Source organism: Phodopus roborovskii, unplaced genomic scaffold (assembly GCF_943737965.1).
Source record: "Phodopus roborovskii unplaced genomic scaffold, PHOROB, whole genome shotgun sequence".
NCBI classification, from domain to species: domain Eukaryota; kingdom Metazoa; phylum Chordata; class Mammalia; order Rodentia; family Cricetidae; genus Phodopus; species Phodopus roborovskii.
The window spans coordinates 444,129-465,351 of NW_026126689.1; the positions used below are offsets into that span (position 1 = coordinate 444,129).

General features: G+C 48.0%; 2 pseudogenes; one reads left to right on the forward strand and one right to left on the reverse strand.

Annotated features, from left to right (window-relative positions):
• Nucleotides 1-552: 552 nt before the first annotated feature.
• Nucleotides 553-9,208, reverse strand: LOC127214290 (uncharacterized; annotated as a pseudogene).
• A 4,676-nt stretch (nt 9,209-13,884) lies between these two features.
• On the forward strand, nt 13,885-15,326 carry LOC127214291 (uncharacterized; annotated as a pseudogene).
• The last annotated feature ends 5,897 nt before the right edge of the window (nt 15,327-21,223 follow it).

The following is a 21,223-nucleotide window of genomic DNA, read 5'->3' on the forward strand; positions in this document are numbered from 1 at the left end:
GTTGACGTGGTCAGGAGCATAAGATATGGGCCTTTCCACCGAGTCTCAAGGTTTCCTGCGCGGTGACGTCTTACGTATACTGAATCTCTGACCTGGAAGCCATGTGGGACTTGCAGGTCTCCTTCTGCTGAGTAAGCTTCCCGGAGCTGCTTCCATGCTCACTGTCTCACCCATTCGAGCACCTTTAGCCTAGCGAACAGGGGCTGGGAGGACATCGCATCAGCACTATGTGCAGAGACAATTTCCACAAGTGGAGGGGGCCCACCTTAGAACAATTCATAGGGGGTCAGCCCAAACCGTCCAGGGGTGTTTCTAACCCTGAAAAGCACAAAGGGTAGGAGAGCTATCCAGTCATTAATGCCAGTCTCTGCCGTCAATTTAGTGAGGGTCTCTTCAATGGTTCTATTCATCTTTTCTACCTGTCCTGAGCTTTGGGGTCTGTATGCACAATGTGATTTCCAATCAACCCCCAACGTCTTGGCCAGTCCCTGACTTACCTGGGCAACAAAAGCTGAACCATTGTCTGATCCTAGTACCTTAGGTAATCCAAATCTAGGGAAGATTTCTTCCAGTATTTTCTTAGCCACCATGGTTGAGGTCTCCTTCTTGGTAGGGTAAGTCTCTACCCATCCTGAAAAGGTGTCTATAAAAGCTAATAAGTACTTGTTACCATATTTGGCAGGCTTTACCTCCGTGAAGTCCATTTCCCAGTGAGCGCCTGGATGACTTCCCCTCAGTCTCTTCCCAGGAGGCATTCTTGCAGGGTTAGCATTAACCAGCTGACAAGGCACACAATGTTTTACTATTGAGTCGGCCACCCCTAATAGTCCCAAAACATGATAAGGGGACATTCTAACCAGTCTCTGCAGATGTTTAGCTCCTAGGTGGGTTAGATGATGTATCTGCTGGACGTACTCTAACCCATCTGAGTAAGGTAAAAAATCTCCTTTCCATCTGAGGTATGGCAAGTCCCCTCTGGGGTCTCAGTGAATCCATCTAATTCCTTTATTTCCCGCCAGTCTTCCAGAGTATACTGTTATCTGAGTTCTGGGATTTTGGACCTCTCTACTACAGGCAGCAGGTTGATACCCTGGGCTGCCTGCTTGGCTACCTGGTCAGCCATCTGATTCCCTTTTGAGATGAAATCTTTGGCCCTTTGGTGTCCAAGGCAATTTATAATGGCCAGTCTTTTTGGCAAACGTAAGGCTTCTAGCAAGCTTAGAATTTCTTCCTTGCTTTTGACTTCCTTCCCTGCTGAAGAAAGCAGCCTTGTGCACATGTGCAGTTGCAAAAGCGTACCTGCTGTCTGTGTAGATATTTATGGATTTCCCTTTGGCTAGCTGCAAGGCCTGTGTGAGGGCAATAAGCTCGGCCTTTTGTGCTGAGGTTCCTTCTGACAGGCTGCTGGCCCAAACAACGTGGGCTCCATCCACCACCGCTGCCCCAGCCATTCTTTTACCTTCTACCACGTAACTGCTCCCATTGGTGAACCAGGTCAATGCCTCCCCGGCCAGTGGGATGTCCGTAAGATCTTTGTGAACTCCAGTCTCTTCAACCAGCAGTTGATGGCAGTCATGAATCACCAGTTCATCAGTCTCCTCAGGCAGTAGAGTGGCAGGGTTGAGGGTGGCTGGTGGAGCGAACGTAAATCCTCTCTGTGAGAAGCTGGTTTTGGTAGTGAGTCATGCGAGCGTTGGTCATCCATGGGTCTGGGGGCTGCCAGACAATGTTCTCCAGGGCATGGAGGGTATTACTTTCTGCCCCAAAGTCAACTTGTCAGCGTCTTTGACCAGTACCACCACAGCCGGGATAGCTTTTAGGCAGCCAGACCACCCACTGGCTACAGGATCGAGCTTCCTTGACAGATATGCCACTGGTCTGTTCCCTGGCCCCAGGGATTGAGTTAAAACTCCCTGGGCTACCCCCTTACAGTCATCCGCATAAAGGGTAAAAGGGTTAGTTACATCAGGGAGAGATAGTGCAGGTGCACTCAGCAGGGCCTTCTTAATGGCATCAAATGCCTCCTGATGCTCTGAGGCCCATGAGGATTTTTCTTTTTCCTTAGTCAGTGGGTAGAGAGGGGCTGCTAAGGTCGCGAACCCCAGGATCCATAGCCTGCAAAACCCAGCTGTCCCCAGAAACTCTCTCACTTGCCTGGCCGTGGTTGGGGTTGGTATCTGGACTACGGTTTTCTTCCGAGCCTCCGTCAGCCTTGGTTGCCCGTCCCGTAGACTGTACCCCAGGTACTTTACCTCTCTCCTGCAGATCTGGGCCTTTTTGGCAGAGGCTCGATAGCCCAGGTCTGACAGTTCCAGCAGCAGTGCTTTTGCTCCTTCCATGCAGTCCTGCTGGGTGGCTCCTGCTAGAAGCAGGTCATCCACTTACTGGAGCAGGGTCACCTGGGGTGTTGGGTCCTGAAGCTGGCCAGATCTTTATGAAGGGCCTCATCAAAGATGGTCGGGTAGTTTTTAAACCCTGTGGCAGTGGGGTCCAAGTGAGCTGTCTGGTTCTGCCCGTGTCGGGGTCCCTCCATTCGAAGGCAAAAAGCGGTTGGTTAGTAAGATGTAACCTCAGGCAGAAGAAAGCATCTTTTAGGTCTAATACGGTATACCAGCTCCGCTCAGGTAGGAGGGCACTCAGGAGGTAATAAGGGTTTGGGACAGTTGGATGTATGTCTTGTGTCCTTTTATTGACCTCTCTCAATACTGGCCGATAATCATTGGTCCCAGGATTTTTAACTGGCAGCAAGGGAATGTTCCAGGAGATTGAATAGGAACCAGGACACCTTGCTGGATCCACCTCTGGATGTGGGGTCGAATTCCTTCCTGGGCCTCTCTACTCATGGGGTACTGTTTAACTGACACCAGGGTAGCATTAACTTTCAGCTGAATAACCTGTGCAGGCACTTGCTTCACCAGATCCATTCCAGATATTTCAGCCCAAGCTAAGGGAATATGGGCCAATCATCAGTCCATATTGGAGGTTCCAGCTCCATCTGAACAGTCGAGGTCAAGCCCCAGCTCCTCGTGGAGTCTGTACTCATCTTCTAGCCTAACAGTAAGGACCTGCGATTGATTATTGGTAACTGATGGCTGTTCAGAGTCAAATGAATCTGGACTCCCACTTTTGACAGAATATCTCTTCCCAACAGAGGGTAAGGGCATTCTGGGATAACCAGGATCGAGTGGATACCCGGCCCACGCCAAGGTCCACTGTTCTTCCGGTAGTCCATGAATACTGCCATTGTTCTGTGGCACCCATTACCCAGGATTTTTTGTCTTTTAATTTTCCTAACAGCTGTACCAGCACAGAATTCTCCGCCCCAGTATCCACTAAAAAGTCAACTGGTCTCCCCTCCACTTTCAAAGTTACCCTGGGCTCGGAGAGGGGGTCCGAACCCCGTCTTCCCTAATCTTCATCTTCCCCCAAGGCTAGCACCTTCGATCCCGTTTCTCTTCTTGGGGCAGTCCTTTGCCCAATGCCCCCTTTCTTCACAATATGCACACTGGTCCTGTCGAGTGGGGTCCTGTTGCCCAGGCTTCCAGACTGTCTAGGGCCTGCTCTAAATTTTCTAATTTCATTTTCTCCTTCTCTATCATTTCTTCTTTCAACCACTGTGGACAAGATTTTAGTCAAATTTCTTTCCTGTTTTCCCTCTCTTCTTTTTCCTGTCTTTCCTAATCTTCCTCTGTCTCCCTTTTAAAGTATACTTTCTCTGCCTCTCTCACTAAGTCATGCAACTCAGTTTCTTGTAACCCTTCCAGCCTCTGGAGTTTCTTTCTAATATCCAGAGCTGATTGCCCTATAAAGGCCAGAGTCACCGAAGCTCTCTGGGCTTCTGAGGTAGGGTCAAAGGGAACATTTTTTCTAGCCTCTAACGGTATTCTCTCCCACTCCTTGGTTGTGAAGAGAGTCTGCAACAGCTGTTGGCAATCATCCCAAGTAGGCTGGTGAGAAAACATAAGGGAATCCACCACCCCATAAGGCATTGGGGATCCTCTGAAAAAGGGGGGTAGTTAGTTTTCCAATTGTAAAGATCTGAGGAGGAAAAGGGCCAGTACTACAGGGGCTGCAACTGATCACCCGGCACTGGGGGACCGAACGTGCATAGCGGCAGGGTCACAACCCCATCCATTCACTCTGACGTGGCTCCTCTCCGACTTTGGGTCCCAGTAACAGGTCCCACTGCCGCTGGGGCCCGAGCTTTGGGGGGGTGCGGAAGGTTCCCCTGCAGCAGCCTGTATCGGATAAGGGGGTGGGGGAACGGGCTTGGATTCCGGCCAGGCCGGGGGCTTCTCAATCTCAGGGTAGATTTGAGGAAAGGGTTTGGGTTCCCCAGGCAGATGTTTTTTTCCTCTTCTGAGGGCCAGAACTCGGGAGCCTGGCTCTCTTGGCTTGCTCAGCCATGGCTTAACCCACGGGGGAGGGTTGTCTACCAGATCCTTCCGTGTAAGGATATAGGGCTCTTGATCGGGATGAGAGGTAGATCCAGTCTGAAAGACAGTTGTTTTAACAGCTTGGATAATCTCAGAATTAAAAGTTCCCTCTGGGGGCCATCCAACATCCATTGCCGGCCACTCAGTGGTAACACAGTCTGCCAGGGGTTCTTCTGAACCTCGACTGACAAATTACGGGCCCGAGATTTAACTTCAGTCCTGTGGTTAAGAGTTAAACTAAGGGGGGGTTGTTACCGTCTGTCTCATGATAAAATGATAGACAAAGACACCCAGAACAAAAGCGCACAAAACAGCAATTAACAGATCTGGACACAGGTGACCCGGCCAGTGATCAAGAGTAAAAGTAAGAGGGGTCACTACCATCTGCCCCATGATGAAGCTATAGACGAAGACACGCAGGACAAGAACACATGAGACAGCAACTAACAGATCCAAGACTCGAGTGGCCATGGAATACAGAACTTGGTTCTATTGACCAGCCAAAGCCAGAAGCCGAGAGCCTCCTCACCACCTGGGGTGTTCCCCGGAGGCAGCAGATTCAGATACATGTGGCCCAGGCCGGTCACGGAGCAAGTTTCCACTTCAACAACAGAGTTTGGCCCTATCGGCCGGCAAACGGAAGCCAACAACTGGGTGTCCCCAGACTTCCTATACCCCCCTGGAGATTCCTCCAGGGCCACAGCTTTGTGACCGTCGGAGCACATCTGCTGATCACAGTCCATTGGTCCTTATGGCCCAAGAAGGCAGCTGTAAATGAAAACCAAGAACATGTTCCAGAAAACACATATTCAGAACAGAGACACCAGCCAATACACATTACATACAAACATACACACACATCAGAGGGGATCCCCGTACCTCCAAGCCAGTTCTCAGGTGAGAGGGGTGGTCGCGGTTTCCCGGCCAACGCACCAAATGAAAGACCCGCAGAACGCGTGGACCCTCATGTCCCGACTCAGGAAAGGCGCCTCCCCCCCCCCCAAATCACTCACGAGAAGTGGTCTTGATGCAAAAGCATGAGGTCTTTATATTCCAAGTGTACTGGGGTCCACAGCCATACTCCACATGGGGTGGAGGACTGGGGAACCCTGGGTACAGGATTAAGACAGCTTTTATAGGGTTACAACAAAGCCCACGCATCATAAACCAATCATCTCATAGCATCCAGTTCGGACCAATTAATTTGAACTATCCAAGCCCACACTTAGCCCAGGAAGTCTGCTTTCGCTAGGGCTTCTGGGTGGTGTGACAAGGCTCATTTCCTGTGTTCACTCACTCACAGGTGCTGTCATAAACAGCCTTGTCGTAAACAGTCAAGAATGTGACCTTTTGCCTACTCCTAGGGTCAGTGGAGAGTTAGGCTAAATTTTTCCATCCTGCAAACCACAGACTGTGAAACCTCTCAGCTTCCGGTTATGTGAGTCTCCTAATGGATGTCTTTCTGTGTATCTGTTGGTTCTGTTGCTTTGGAGAATGCAGGCAGAGATATACCTACCCATGGCAAAAAGATTTCTGTTGCCAGCAAGGGGACTGAGTTTCAGAAGAATGGTCCTACATGACACAAGAAGGGCTTTGATTATGGCCCGTGGTCATGAGTAAGGGTGCTGGTGGGAGGGGAGGGTGCTGCCTGCACAGAGCATCTGTGGTACAGTCCCTTCAAGTCTCACTTCCAATATGCCTCCTTGTTTAGTATGAGCCCTGGTAGGGACAGGACTCTTCTGGTCCATCACCAGCATCTGGATCTCTTGGCGTTATTGAAGAACATCTTGTAGGTTGAGCATTTTCTACAAACTTTGTTTTGACAACTACCAAGAGAGACACACTGCCTGCTTCAGTCTGGAAAATGCTAACAACCAAGGAAATGCTCAAAATGTGACCTTTGGACTGACTGAAGTGATTAATTTCACACTCAGGCAAGGTATTTCATTTGGACCCTTTTGGTCAGCCTAGCTGGTGTTGTACCCTGGGGTGTGTTCTTGATTTTCTCAGAACATTCCTTTTGTAAAATCCTGAAATGGCATGACCAGAATAAAAGGAAGATGTGTTAGTGATCAGAAAAAAAAAAAATGCCTGACAGAAGCAACTTAAAGGATTAATGTTTTGTTTGGACTTACGCTTTCAGAGAATTACAGTCTATGCTGGTAGGAGCGGCATGGTGGCAGGAACACTTTGAGCAGAGATCAGGGGTGGCCCTCAGATTACAGTGGACCTAGTTCAGGACTAGAGATGGATACAACCTTCCAAGTCCTGATCTACCAGCGAGGCACTTTGTCCCATAGCTTTCCCAAACAGCACTACCAGCTGGAGCCAATTGTCCAAACACATGAGCCTGTGTGTGTGTGTGTGTGTGTGTGTGTGTGTGTGTGTGTGTGTGTGTGACACATTTCACATTCAAGCCACAAGACGAGGTATTAGAGAATGAGATTTGCTACACCCAGGGCAAGGACACAGTCGAGACAAAGGGGAAGCACGGGCTGATACCCATGGTGGCACTGGTCCGTAGGCACTGCCTGTACATTAGGATAACCATGAGTACTAGCCCCCAAATGGGGCCTTAGGACTGACATTTTGCTTACCACATTCTGGTCATTCGGGGGGGAGACACAAGAGTGGGAAAAATAGTCACAGAGCTTAGTCCCATCTCCTGGGTGTTTGTTCCTTTTCAGGGGTTAGAGGATGAGTTCCACAGGCTCTGCCATTAATGTCCCCCCTGACCCAAGCCTCTGAGGTACTTAGGACAGGTGTCCACCCAAGGATTAAGATCTGGTTCACTTTTCTTTGTGTCCAGTTGCCTTAAATTGCTCTAGATGATTTCTGCTTTCCCATCTATGTGCTAGACCCTTTTCAATAACATTAGGACAATAATATGGGCAATTATAGTTAGAGGTCCTGCCTTCCTAAAGAACTGTTTGATATGACCCGTGGGAAGGAGCACACAGTTCATGTAGACCTCTGGAAGGTTTCCTTGAGAAATATGTGAATCTCAGGACTCAAGAGTTACAGAGAATCGACTATAGGTTCTGTTATGAGCAGGTTTTCCCCTGCCTGTCTGGTTCCATCGCTGTACCAGCCCAAAATAACACACAGAGATGCTGTATTAGATATAATTCTGTTGGCTTGTTACTACCAATTCTTATTGACTAGCTCTGTCTTAAATATTAACCCATTTCTATTAATCTAAGTATTTCCAAGTAAGTGGTCTCATCTTACCGGAGAGAGGGCCCAGAACTTTGTTCCCTTCAGTCTCTCCATGTTGACTCCTCCTCACTACTTTGAGTCCTCCTTGTCTCCTAGCTCCACCGATCTTGCTTTGCTATTGGCCAACAGTGCTTTATTCATTAACCAGTATGAGAAACATATTTACAGGATGACATCTCCCATCGACTCCTCTTTTCTGTCTAAAATATAAAGAAGGGTTTTAACTTTAACACAGTAAAATATATAACAAATAAGAAACACAGTTAACAATATTTAGTCCATTAACATTTAGCAAGATTTAAAGAAAACATTTTTATCATCTATCTTATCTTTGTAGGTCTAAAATCCTATATGTAACTTATCTTTAATCCTAACTAAGGAAAATTATAACCATAACTGTGTGTCTTCAACTCCATCAAAGACCACAGGATAATATATAAACTCTAGAAATGACAGAGACAACTCCTTGCCTGGTTAGTCACCTGAAGTTCTTTTGTAATCTTCCATCTTCAGCCCATAGGCCATAGTGTGTCTGGCAGACTCTTCAGCAAAGCAGGAAACTGTCCCCTGTATTAGCAGTTTGTCCGTCACTTTTCTCTGTGTCCTGTAGACTGTCTGGCAGACTCTTCCATGAAGCAGGAACCCTGTAGCAATGTCCATCTTGTTTCAGTGGTCACTTTCCTGTGGGTCCTGCATGTCCAGATTATACAGCATAAAGTCAAACAGTCCAGACAAGAGCAGTATTTTCCCCCAAATAGCTAGTCTTGCCATATTGGAAGCAAACTCCATAATGCATTTCTTTGATGTCCATCTTTCTTTCTAACGCAGGTGATATTTCTAGGAGCATTGTGCCTCACTGTCAAGAAAAACCCTAAACCATTTTAAACACCATATTCTGTAGGTCTTTGAAAGGTTTGAAGAATGTCTATTTACCTCAAATACATCTCTGTATATCTAGAAATCCTAAGTAACTTAACTGTAAGTTTTGACTATCATAGGTAATTATAATCTATACTAAATTATACATTACATTTTAAAATGAGCTATATAAACACAATACCTAAACAAGACGAAGGTCCCCCTGCAGCACCCTGCATTGGATAAGGGAGTAGGGGAACAGGTTGGGATTCCTGCCAGGCCGGAGATTCCTCAATCTTGGGGTAGATGCGAGGAGAGGGTTTAGGTATCTCAGGTAGACTTCCCCCCCGCTTTTGAGGGCCAGACTCAGGAGCTCAGCTTTTTTAGTTTGTTCAGTCATGGTTTAACCTGCAGAGGAGGGTTGTCTACCAGATCCTTCCATGTAAGGATGTAGGGCTCTTGATCGGGATGAGAGCCAGGTCCAGTCTGAAAAACAATTGCCTTAACGGCCTGAATAATCTCAGACTCAAAAGTTCCCTCTGGTGGCCATCCAGCACCAAATGTTGGCCACTCAGAGGTACAAAAAGTCTGCCAGTGTCTCTTCCTAACCTCAACTGACAAATTATGGGCCGAGACTCAACTTTAGTCCAGTGGTCAAGAGTCAAACTAAGGGGAGTCGTCACCGTCTGTCCCATGTTAAAACTGTAGACAAAGATACAAAAATGCACAAAACAGAGACTAACAGATCCAGACCCACACAACCCATCCATGCCTTCCACAAGCAGGCAAAAGAATCAGATGTCTGGGGGTGCAGTCGGGGGGAGGAAGCTTCCGCTTCAACAACAGAACTCGGTCCTACTGACCAACAGGAGGAGGCCACCAGGCGTCCCCCGGGGCAGCAGCCTGTGATCCTGCTAGCACATCTGGTCACAGTCCCCTGGGCCTCACCTCCCAAGGCGTCCCCCAGGGGCAGCAGCCTGTGATCCTGCTAGCACATCTGGTCACAGTCCCCTGGTCCTTACAGCCTGAGAGGACAGCTGCAAACCAAAACCGAAAACACGCGTTCCAGAAAACAGATACAGAGACGCCAGCCAACACACACACACACACACACACACACACACACACACACACTAGGGGGGATCCCCTTACCTCCAAGTCGATTCTCGGGTGTGAGGGGTGGTTGTTGTTTCCCGGCCAATGCACCAAATGAAAGACCTGAGTGACTCAGGAAAGGCGTGACACCCCAAATCACTCACCAGAAATGTTCTTGATGCAAATAGCAGGAGGATTTTATCCAGCAAGCTGGGATCCACAGCCATACGCCACGCAGGGATAGAGGACTGAGGACTCCTAGTACAGAATTGAGACAGCTTTTATAGGATTTTCTTCAAAGCTAACAAGGCCAGGTTTTGTTTTTTGTTTTTCTTCAAAGCTAGAATAGCGGTTCCTGTTATTTTTCACTAGGCCTAAAAGCAAGGTCATGGGGCAGTTCAAAACTTGGATGGTTAATAAGGTTTCCTAGGTTACAGAGATTTCATAGAGTACAGTTTTACAAGGCGGGATTGTTTAGCGCATCTGCAAGGTTAGGGGGTTTTCTTTTCTCTAGGACCAGTGGGGGGGGGGCAGGGAAAATGTCCTCTCCAGTCAGGGAGCTATCTATATCTATTGGTAGAAACACTCATTCTTTCTGGTTTTCCCTTCTTGCCATGAGTCCCGTATCTTTTAGTTATTAATTTTCTTTGTGGACAGGATGACCCATAACAACTCCCAGAAACCAGACTGTTGTTGTGGATAACAACATTTCTCAGAAACTGGGTGGTTATTTTCAAATACATGCTGGTGGGTGTTTTTTAGACTTTTAATTTCCAATGGTCATGGGAAAGCTAGGCTGTATATTTTTTAACCTTTCAGGGGAGGAGGGGATGGCTGGCTTCTGTTGCAGCCCCCAGGCCCTGAACTAACCCTGGTGGTCTTCCCGCCACAGGATGTGGTCCCTCCAAGGTGCCTGAGAGGAGGGGAGCAGCAGTATCAGCAACTTCCTCCATCGCCACCACCTCCCAGGGCCCCTCTGGCCCCTCACAGGCCCTTCTCGAAAGGGCTACTTCAAAATATGTCTCAGTCGCCTGTTTTACATGAAGAGCTGCAACAGAAGCTCTGGCAGTTGGGATGGGACCGATAAGAGGCCTTCTGGAGATCTGGCAGCTTCAGCTGCGAGTCTGATGGACATGGGAGGCCAGGAAGAGAACTGTAGTCCAGATACCAGCTCCAACCATGGCCAGTTTTTATAGACATCTTTTCAGGATGGGTAGAGGCTTACCTTACTAAGAAAGAGACCTTAGCCATGGCTAAGAAAATACTGAAGGCAATTTTCCCAAGATTTGAAATACCTAAGGTACTAGGATCAGACAGTGGTCCAGGTAAGTCAGAGACTGGCCAAGAAGTTGGGGATTGATTAGAAATTACATGGTGCATACAGACTCCAAAGCTCAGGGAAGGTAGAAAGGATAAATAAAACCATTAAAGAGACCCTCACTAAATTGACCCTGGAGACTGGTGTTAAAGATTGGATAGCTCTCCTACCCTTTGTGATTTTCAGGGTTAGAAACACCCCTGGACCATTTGGGCTGACCCCTATGAATTGCTTTATGGGGGGGGGGCTCCTCCACTGATGAAAATTGCTTCTGTACATAGTGCTAATGTGCTTTTCTCCAAGCCTCTGTTTGCTATGCTCAAGGTGCTCGAGTGGGCAAGACAGTGAGCGTGGAAGCATCTCCGGAATGCCTACTCGGTGGAAGGAGACTTGAAAGTTCCACATCACTTCCAAGTTGGAGATTTGGTCTACGTTAGATGTCACCACACAGGAAACCTTGAGACTCGGTAAAAAGACCCACTTTGCAGCCCGGTCCAGAATATGTCCTCCTCCTCCCCTGGACCCACCCCCATGCCACTTGAGGTTATAGGACCCAGGGACAGCCTCTTACAACTGCTCCAGCAATCATTTTTATTCCTCTCTTGTTGCTCACTGTTGAACCTTGTATAATTAATAAGATTGTTATTTTTGTTAGGGAATGGGTGAGTGCAGTCCAGTTTATGGTACAGACAATAGTACAGAAGCCTCCTGAGACAAGAGGAAGCTGCTTCTTAATTTCTAATCTTAATAGATTAGAACTATTAGCCAGAGAAGAAGTGGGGAATGAAAGGATGAAAATATAGCCTAACACTCCAATGACCACTGGAAGTTAGAAGTTTAAAATTATCCACCAGCATGTATTTAAAAATCACCCTAGCTACATGCAAAGCACAGGAAAAATGGAAAACATGGAATAGCTTGGTCATGATGACCAGTTTCTGGAAATTATTATTATTCATAAAAAGTCATAACCACCCAAATTTTGAACTGTCCCAAGGCCTTGCTTTCTGGCTGAATAAGGATAACAGATGAGTTGACCAGCTGCATATCTAACTTTAGTAAACTGCTTGCGGATCCTAAATTTGCGGATCCACAAATCCTAACTGCCAATTATCACTCCAGCTATAGAAAAACAAAAATTGGTTTAAATTGATTGGCCCACACCATGTGGGATCTTGACACTTTTGGATGATTGGTTTGGTGTGTGGGCTTTGTTGTAAACCCTATAAAAACTGTCTCAATTCTGCCCTCGAGGTCCTCAGTCCTCTACCCCTGAGTGGTGTATGACTGTGGACCCCAGTGCACTTGGAATAAAAATTCCTCATGCAGTTTCTCGTGAGTGATTTGGGGTGTTGCCTTTTCTCAGTCAGAGCGTGAAGGTCCACGCTCTGTGGGTCTTTCATTTGGTGAGTTGGCCGGGAATCCGCAATCACCCCTCACAACCGAGAACCGACTTGAAAGTAAGGGGATCCCCTGGTGTGTGTGTATGTGTGTGTGTGTGTGTGTGTGTGTGTGTGTGTGTGTGTGTGTGTTGGCCGTTGTCTCTGTTCTGAGTATGTTTTCTGGAATGCATGTTTTAGGTTTCGGTTTGCAGTTGTCCTCTCCGGCCATAAGGACCAGAGGACTGTGATCAGCAGACTTGCTAGGAGGATCACAGGCTGCTGCCCTGGGGGACACCCTGAGAGGTTTGGAGGCCCAGGGACGCCTGGTGGCCTCCTTTAGTTGGTCAGAGTACTGAACACTGCTGTTGAAGCAGAAGCTTCCTCTGCAGCCATCCGGTTCTTTTGCCTGCTTGTGGAAGACGTGGACTGGTTGCGTGTGTCTGCATTGTAAGACCCTCAGAATGAGGAGTCTCCAAGTTTTGGTTGGTACCCCCAAGAACTCAATGTCCAGTCCAGTTGCTGCAACATGCAAGAGGCTTTAATGAACCGGAAACGTTTGCGCAACAGGCTCCCTTAGTACGCAGGCTAGAGAGAAGCCCCATCCCCTGGGCACAGGTGTTTTTAAAGGCAAACCCACAAGCTTAGGGAGGGGGTAGGGCCCTCTGTCCATTGAGTACATGACCCTTTGAGACCGGATGGTCTGCTATTAAGGTCAACAGACCTTAGGGCCTCAGGGTGTGCTAATTAATCTTGTCTGGGCAAACTGGAGGTATAGTTATCTCTTTGTTTCTTAAGGACCCTATTCACCACCTGCTGACTCATGGAAAGGAGGGGCAGTGTGAATTCTTGGTGTCTTGTTATCTCAGGGCCTTGAGAGGGGAAGTTAGCAAATTCCAAGGAACTGATATTGGTCAGTCTGTCTTTCATTTCAAGTTGGGGGGGGGTTCTTAACTTTACTTTTTGTCTTTCAGGATCTGTTAGTTTCTGTTTTCTGTGTTTTTGTTCTGTGTGTCTTTGGTGTCTTTGTCTGTAGTTTTATCATAGGACAGATGGTGACTACTGACGACTCCCCTTAGTTTGACTCTTGACCACTAGACTGAATTTGTTTCGGGCCCATAATTTGTCAGTTGAGGTTAGAGAGATCCTGGAAGACTTTTTGCACCTCTGAGTGGCCGACATTCAGTGTTGGATGGCCACCAGAGGGAAGCCTAACAACTCTGAGATTATTCAAGCTGTTTTTCAGATTGGACCTGGCTCTCATGCCGATCAAGAGCCCGCCCCCCAGGAGTGCACCACAGCCACCACTGCCTCCAGGGCTGAGCTGCAGCTGAGCAACCATGGGCCAGGGTGGCAGGCAAACTCCAGGTTCCCTCCCTACTCTGGCCACCATGAGGTGACTGGCCAGAGGCTACCACTATCCTTCCTCAGTGTCTCTCAAAGTCATTCTTGATACAGTTCTGACCCTCCATCTGGATGGGTGAGCTAGAGACCAGGGTGCCACAGGGGGAACTTCTGTGCCCCCCTCCCCTGAAGCTCAGGCTCCAGCAGCAGGAGGACCTGGAAGCCAGCCAGAGTTATGACCCTGCCGCTGCACACATTTGGCCCCCCGGTGCTGGGTGGCCAGTTGCAGCCTCTTCAGTACTGGCCCTTCTCCTCCTCAGATCTTTATAATTGGAAAAGTAACCACCTCCCTTTCTCAGAGGATCCCCGATGCCTCACAGGGTTGGTGGAGTTCCTTATGTTTTCTCATCAGCCTACTTAGGTTGACTGTCAGCAGCTGCTACAGACACTCTTCACGACCGAGGAGCAGGAGAGAATACTATTAGAGGTTAGAAAGAATGTCCCGGGAGCCAATGGGCGACCTACCCAACTGCAGGATGAGATTCACGAGGGGTTCCCCTTGGCTTGCCCTAATTGGGACTTCAACACAGCTGAAGGTAAGGAGAGCTTGAATGTCTATCGCCAGGCTCTGGTGGCAGGTCTCTGAGGTGCCGAGAGATGGCCCACCAATTTGGCTAAGGTAAGAGAGATGATACAGGGACTGATCAAACCTCCCTCGGTGTTTCTTGAAAGGCTCATGGAGGCCTTCAGACAGTTCACTCCTTTTGACCCTACCTCAGAGGCCCAGAAGGCTCTGGTGGCTCTGGCCTTTATAGGGCAAACAGCCCCAGATGTTAGGAAGAAACTGCAGAGACTGGAAGGGCTATAGGAAGCTGAGTTGCACGATTTAGTGAAAGAGGCAGAGAAAGTATATTACACAAGGGAGACTGAGGAAGAGAAGGAGCAGAGGAAAGAGAAGGAAAGAGAAGAGAGAGAGAGGAAAAGCATGACAGAAGACAGGGAAAGAATTTGACTAACATCCTGGCCGCAGTGGTTGAAGGGAAGACAGGAGAGAGAGAGAGAGGTTAGGAAATTTAGAACAGGGAAACTTGGTGACAGGACATGCCCCCCAACAAAGACCAAACAAACAAAGACCAACAAAGACACTGTGCAAAGGACTGCCCCAGAATGAAAAACAAGGGATCAAAGATCCTACCCATGGGGGAAGGTGAAGTTTAGGGGAGGCGGGGTTTGGACCTCCTCCCTGAGCCCAGGGTCACTTTAAATGTGGAGGGGCGACCAGTCGAATTTTTGATGGATACTGGAGTGGAACATTCTGTGCTGATACAGCCATTAGGGAAATTAAAAGACAAAAAAATCTCGGGTAATGGGTGCCACAGGGCAATGGCAATATTCATGGACTACCTGAAGGACAGTGGACCTTGGCGTGGGCCGGGTATCCACTCGATCCTGGTTATCCCAGAATGCCCTTACCCTCTGTTAGGAAGAGATATTCTGTCAAAAGTGGGAGTCCAGATTCATTTTGACTCTGAACAGCCATCAGTAACCGATAAACAGGGAAATCAATTGCAAGTCCTCACTGTTAGACTAGAAGATGAGTACAGACTCCACGAGGATCCCTGGCTTGACCTAGACTGTTCAGACGAGACTGGCTCAAACTCCCTCAGCTTGGGCTGAAATATCTGGGATGGACCTAGCCAAACAAGTGCCGTCACAGATTATTCAGCTGAAAGCTAGTGCTACACCAGTAGCAGTCCAACAGCACCCCATGAGTAGAGAGGCCCGGGAAGGAACTCGACCTCATATTCAGAGGTTAATTCAGAATGGCATCCTGGTTCCTGTTCAATCTCCCTGGAACACTCCCCTGTTACCAGTTAGGAAGCCTGGGACCAATGATTTTTAGCCAGTGCAGGACTTGAGAGAGGTTAACAAAAGGGACATACATCCAACTGTCCCAAACCCTTATTACCTCCTGAGTGCCCTCCCACCTGAGCAGAGCTGGTACACCGTATTAGACCTAAAAGGCGCCTTCTTCTGCCTGAGGTCACATCCTACCAGCCAACCACTTTTTGCTTTTGAATGGAGGGACCCTGACATGGGCAGAACCGGGCAGCTCACCTGGACCCGACTGCCCCAAGAGCTCAAAAACTTCCCGACCATCTTTGATGAGGCCCTCCATAAAGATCTGGCCAATTTCAGGATCCAACTCCCCCAGGTAACACTCCTCCAGTACGTGGATGACCTGCTTTTAGCAGGAGCCACCCAACAGGACTGCCTAGAAGGTACAAAACACTTTTGTTGGAATTGTCTGACCTAAGATATCGAGGCTCAGCCAAAAAAGGCCCAGATTTGCAGAAAAGAGGTAACTAACGTACCTGGGGTACAGTCTATGGGACAGGCAACCAAGGCTGACAGAGGCCTGGAAGAAAACTGCAGTCCAGATACTGGCCCCAACAATAGCCAGGCAAGTGAGAGAATTTCTGGGGACAGCTGGATGTTGCTGGCTATGGATCCCTGGGTTCAGGACCGTAGCAGCTCCACTTTACCCTTTAACTAGAGAAAAAGAAAAATTCTCCTGGGTCCTGGAGCATCAGGCAGGAGGCATTTGATGCCATTAAAAAGGCCCTGCTGGGGAAGTAGTTTGGAAAGAACAACGCCCAAATTCCCAAATATTGTCTATAAATGTTTGTTTTCATTTAAATGGACTTGGTTATATAAAATTAAAAAAAAAAAAAAAAAAAAAAAAGGCCATGCTGGGTGCACCTGCTCTAGTCCTTCCTGAGTTAACTAAACCTTTTACCCTGTGTGTGGACAAGTGTAAGGGTGTAGCCCAGGGAGTTTTGACCCAATCCCTAGGTCCATGGAAAAGACCCATTGTCTATCTGTCAAAGAAACTTGATCCTGTAACCAGTGGGTGGCCTGGCTGTTTAAAAGCTATTGCAGCCACGGCTGTACTGGCTAAAGACAAGTTAACTTTGGGGCAGAAAATAACTGTAATAGCCCCTAATGCATTAGAGAGTATTGTCCGGCAGCCCCCAGACCGATGGATGACCAACGCTGGCATGACTCACTATCAAAGACTGCTTCTCACCGAGATAATCGTGTTTGCTCCACCAGCCACCCTCAACCCCGCCACTCTACTGCCTTAGGAGACAGATGAACCAATGGCTCATGATTGCCATCAACTGTTATTTGAAGAGACTGGGATCTGCAAAGGTCTTATGGAAATTCCGCCGGCCAGCGAGGTGCTGACCTGGTTCACTGATGGGAGCAGTTACATGGTACAAGGTAAGAGGATGGCTGGAGCAGTGGTGGTGGACGGAACCCACATTATCTGGGCCAGAAGCCTGCCAGAAGGAACCTCAGCACAAAAAGCTGACCACATGGCTCTCACACAAGCCTTGAGGTTAGCCAAAGGGAAATCTATAAACATCTACACAGACAGCAGGTATGCTTTTGCGACTGCACATGTGCACGGGGAAATCTATAAACAAAGGGAGCTGCTTACTTCAGCAGGGAAGGAAGTAAAAAACAAAGAAGAAATTCTAAGCTTGCTAGAAGCCTTACATTTGCCAAAAAGACTGGCCATTATACACTGCCTTGGGCACCAGAGGGCAAAAGACTTCATCTCTAAGGAGAATCAGATGGCTGACCAGGTAGCCAAGGGGGCAGCCCAGGGTGTCAACCTGCTGCCTGTAATAGAGAAGTCTAAAACCTCAGGATTCAGACAACAGTATAATCTAGAAGACTGGAAGGAGGTAACGAAATTGGGCAGATTCTCTGAGACCCCAGAGGGGGTTTGTTATACCTCAGATGGAAAGGAAATTTTACCCTACACAGAAGGATTGGAATACGTCTGGCAGATACATCAACTAACCCATCTAGGGGCTAAACATTTACAGAAACTGGTTAGAGCATCCCCCTACTATGTTCTGAAATTACTGGGGGTAGCCCATTCAGTAGTTAAGAACTGTGTGTCCCTGCCAGCTGGTAAATGTTAATCCTTCCAGATTGCCTCCTGGAAAGAGATTGAGGGGAAGCTACCCAGGCACTCCTTGGGAAGTGAATTTCATGGAGGTAAAGCCAGCCAAATATGGTAACAAGTATTTTTATAGACAACTTTTCAGGATGAGTAGAGGCCTACCCCACCAAGAAGGAAACTTCAACCGTGGTGGCTAAGAAGATACTGGAAGAAATCTTCTCAAGATTTGGAATACCTAAGGTAGTAGGGTCAGACAATGGTCCAGCTTTTGTTGCTCAGGTAAGTCAGGGACTGGCCAAGACATTGGGGATTGACTGGAAATTACATTGTACATACAGACCCCAAAGTTCAGGGCAGGTAGAGAAGATGAATAGAACCACTAAAGAGACCCTCACTAAATTGACCGCAGAGACTGGCACTAATGATTGGATAGCTCTCCTACCCTTTGTGCTTTTCAGGGTTAGAAACACCCCTGGACAGTTTGGGCTGACCCCCTATGAATTGCTCTGGGGGGGGGGCTCCTCCACTGATGGAAATAGCTTCTGTACATAGTGCTGATGCATTGCTCTTCCAGGCTTTGTTGGCCAGGCTCAAGGTGTTCGAGTGGGTGAGTCAGTGAACGTGGAAGCAGCTCCAGAAGGTCTACTCAGGAGGAGACTTGCAAGTCCCACATCGCTTCCAAGTGGGAGACTCAGTCTATGTTAGACACCACAGCACAGGAAACCTAGAGAAAGGCCCATATATTGTGCTCCTGACCACACCAATGGCTCTAAAGGTTGAGGGAATTCCCTCCTGGATCCATGCATTCCACATCAAAGCAGCGCCACCTCCTGATCTTGGATGGAGAGCTGAAAAGACTGAGAATCTCTTTAAGCTTAAGTTTTGTTGCATGGACCCTGCTTCTATACCTAAGTGACTCTATCCATCCCCACATTCCTCAAAAATTAACCTGGCAAGTGTTTTCCCACACTGGGGATGTAATATGGAGTGTCTAAGGAAGTCCCCTCTTGGACATGGTGGCCATCCCTAACCCCTGATGTTTGTACCCTAATGGCCAGATTCTGATCTGGGACATCCCTGATCTTACCCCTTCTGAGATCCCCTTAGGGATAGCCCATATTGAGTCTATGATCAAGCGGTCATTAGTGCAAGGGGACACGCCCCTAGGTATTCACAAGGCTGATGACTCCAGACGCAGCCCCTGGGCGGCTCAGCAAAGGTTGAGATTAACTGCCTTTTATGTTTACCCCTGGGGATCTAAGTGAAGCTGTGGGGGTGTTGAGCACTATTATTGCAAACACTGGGGATGTGAGACCATCAGGGAGGCTTACTGGCATTCGTCCTTGAGTTGGGACCTTATCACTGTACAAAGAAGCCTGATAGGAAAGGGAGCTGATCCACTTAACATCACATTTACTCCTAAGGGACCGGAGTCACGAGATTGGACAAAAGGAAAAACCTGGGGTCTTCGATTCTATATGACAGGGTGGGGCAAAGGTCTATTCTTTACCATTAGGCTGAAGATAGAGTCCCTGAATCCCAGCCTTATAGGCTCCAACAATGTATTAACAGACCGAGGGCCTCTAGTCCCTGCGAGACCACCTGCTCCCTCCCTGGTGCAACCACCCCCTCCTCCCTGGCCCACTTTGCAGCTGTCCCAAATATGCCCTCTCCTCCCCCTGGACCTACCCTCACACCACCCAAGGCTAGAGGACTCAGAGACAGCCTCTTACAACTGCTTCAGCAGTCACATTTATTCCTAAATGCAACCAACCCTAATGCCACCGGATCCTGCTGGTTATGTTATACAGTAGCACCACCTTATTATGAGGGAATTGCCATCCCAGGGTTTTAGTCAAGTTCCAAGGGATCTGCAGTCTGTAGGTGGCAGTCTAAAGTCTCCTTGATGCTCCAATCAGTCACAGGTAAGGGGACGTGTGTGGATTCAGTACCCTTGAACTACCAGCATCTGTGTAACCACATCAATCCTATTACTGGAACCTCTTATCTTGTTCCCCATAATGATACTTGGTGGGCATGCTCTACGGGTCTAACTGCATGTGTCCACCAGCAGGTCCTTAATGCGTCCAGAGATTTCTGTGTCCTAGTCAGACTCCTACCCCGCCTAACTTATCACTCTGAGGATGAGTTCTTGTCCCTTTATTCCATCGACAGGAGAGAGAACCATTGACTACACTGACACTTGGTCTCCTCCTAGGAGCAGGAATTGTCGCAGGGGTAGGTACGGGAACCACAGCACTCATACAACAACAACAGGCCTATTCTAGCCTGCGAGCAAGTCTAGACTCAGATTTAAAGTGGGTAGAGGCTTCCATTTCCCATCTACAGGACTCACCAAGCTCCCTGGTGGAAGTTGCCCTTCAGAACCATAGAGGATTAGATTTATTATTTTTACAGCAGGGAGGCCTCTGTGCTGCTCTCTGAGAGGAATGCTTTTATCATGACCATTCAGGAAAAGTAAAGGACAATATGGCCAAAATTAGAGAAGGACTAAAAAGAAGAGAACAGGAAAGAGAAATTAACCAAGGATGGTTTGGGGGATGGTTCAATAAGTGCCCTTGGATAACCATCCTACTCTCTGCTTTGATGGGACCCTTAATAATCCTGTTCCTTTTGCTTACTATAGGACCTTGTATAATTAATAGGATTATTGCTTTTGTTAGAGAGTGAGTGTGGCCCAGATCATGGGACTTAGACAGCAGTACAGCAGTCTCCTGAGCCAAGAGGAGGCTGCCTCTTAATTTTCCTAGTTCTAAGATTAGAACTATTGACCAGAGAAGAAGTAAGGAATGAAAGGATAAAAAAATAAAATACAGCCTAGCTTTCCCATAACCATTGGAAATTAGAAGTCTAAAAAACACAAAACACCCACCAGCATGTATTTGGAAATAACCACCCAGTTTCTGAGAAACCTTGTTATCCACAACAAGAGTCTGCCCTAGGGTGGCAGCCTGTGATCCTCCTAGCAAGTCTGCTGATCACAGTCCTCTGGTCCTTATGGCCGGAGAGGACAGCTGCAAACCGAAACCTAAAACACGCATTCCAGAAAACATACTTAGAACAGAGACGCCGGCCAACACACACACACACACACACACCAGGGGGGATCCCCTTACTTCCAAGTCAGTTGTGAAGGGTGACTGCAGATTCCTGGAATGTACCAAATGAAAGACCTGCAGAGCGTGGACCTTCATGCTCCGACTCAGGAAAGGCAAGACACCCCAAATCATTCACGGGAAGCTGTCTTGATGCAAACTGCATGAAGAATTTTTATTCCAGGTGCACTGGGGTCCACAGTCATACGCCACTCAGGGGTAGAGGACTGAGGACCTCGAGGGCAGAATTGAGACAGTTTTTATAGGGTTTATAACAAAGCCCACACACCAAACCAATCATCCAAAAGTGTCAAGATCCCACATGGTGTGGGCCAATCAATTTAAACCAATTTTTGTTTTTCTATAGCTGGAGTGATAATTGGCAGTTAGGATTTGTGGCAGGGGTTCTGCAAGCAGTTTACTTATCTCCTGTTATCCTTCTTCAGCCAGAAAGCAAGGCCTTGGGACAGTTCAAA